The sequence below is a fragment of the Pseudorca crassidens genome, chromosome 16 (genome assembly GCF_039906515.1).
Source record: "Pseudorca crassidens isolate mPseCra1 chromosome 16, mPseCra1.hap1, whole genome shotgun sequence".
Lineage (NCBI taxonomy): Eukaryota > Metazoa > Chordata > Mammalia > Artiodactyla > Delphinidae > Pseudorca > Pseudorca crassidens.
In genome coordinates, this window is record NC_090311.1 from 27162649 (window position 1) to 27164227 (window position 1579).

The following is a 1579-nucleotide window of genomic DNA, read 5'->3' on the forward strand; positions in this document are numbered from 1 at the left end:
GACTTGAGGTGGTGACAGAGAGAGCCGTAAGAGCAAGCTCTGCCATGAAGAATCCACAGAGCCCCTCAGAATCAAGCAGGGCTGCCCAGAGTCCCTATCCTCTGCTGGTACATTTGCCTCACATATAAGGAGAAAAGTCTGTCTTGTCTTTGAGTAGGGAGATCTTGCTGCAGAGTCAGAGATAGTCCAGAGCAAGAAAAACCAGCCACTTACCCTGGAATAAATGGATATCACATATGATGTGGATACCTCTATTTCAGTCTTAGATCAGAAGTCATCTCTTCTGAGAAACTGTCCTTAACTATCTAATCTCCCATCCCCATCTCCATCTCTCTCTCTCTCTCACACACACACACACAACACACACACATGGACACACGCATTCCCCTTACTACTTACTCACCCTAGAGCTTACACATTCTTTCAATCATTCATTCAACAAGTACTGATGAGCCTCTGGTGTGTTGTAAACCCTAAGGATACAGCCAGGAGCTGACAGGGCCCTGCCTTATGGAGCTCACTGTCAACATCTTATACCATGTCCTTCTATACTCACATGCTCAACCCTTTAATATGCATCTCTGGGTTTTCTTTTTTCATTCCAGTTCCCCAAATGTGGTGAGCTCTCTGGTTGCTGGTGGGGCGGGGTACAATTTGCTTTTTATCCCCTCTACCCATGGGCTTTCCAAGAGTGGAGACATTGAGCCTATTAATATACAACCTTGCCTAACACTAAACCAAGATTTGGGGCCCCTCAGCCTCCCACGTCACCCCATTGCTCCCAGCACCAGCCTTCCAAGGACCTTGGATTCTTCCATTCTCTTTCAAGGCCAAGGAGCAGAGGAATACATAGGACTTGAGAATGAGAGCAGAAAGGTGTGTCTGCTGTGTGTCTACTGGAGCATACACACAGGCACCAGATGCACGGCTGGGCCTTCATACATCTGTGTCCTGCCATCACGCGTGTGCACTTATTTGGCCAATATCTGTGACTTCTAAATTGGCCAGTACAAGGGTGTGAGCAGGTCTGTGATTCCACTTATGAGCGTGAGTGAGCATGTGTTCAGGGAAGGGGAATTTAGGGGTATGTGTCTATGTGTGTTTTTTCCAAATGCTTGGCTTTTTTCAAAATCGCTAAGAGCACTACTGTCATTTATGGGGTTTAAAATGTCAGAACAGGGCCCTCAGGGAGGCAGGGGAGATTAAACTGCAAACAGTGAAGGTTATAGATGACGTTTCTGATAGGCTGACAGGCGGACTCAAATGATGCCACACTTTAGCAATCATTTAAACACATACACTCATACACACACACGCACACACACACAGAGATCATCTCTCCATATTTTAACGGCATATTCTGAAGGCTAAAAACATAAAAGGCCAAGTCTAGAGAACCAAGGCTCTGCTTTCAGAACCCAGCCAGCAGCTGTCTGGTCTTGTGTGTGTGTGTGTGTGTGTGTGTGTGTGTGTACTCACTCAAGTGCACCTACTGTGCCAAGTGAACACATGTGCTTATTTGTTTTGGGGTCTTTTTAAAATAAATTTATTTATTTTTAGTTATTTATTATTTTTGGCT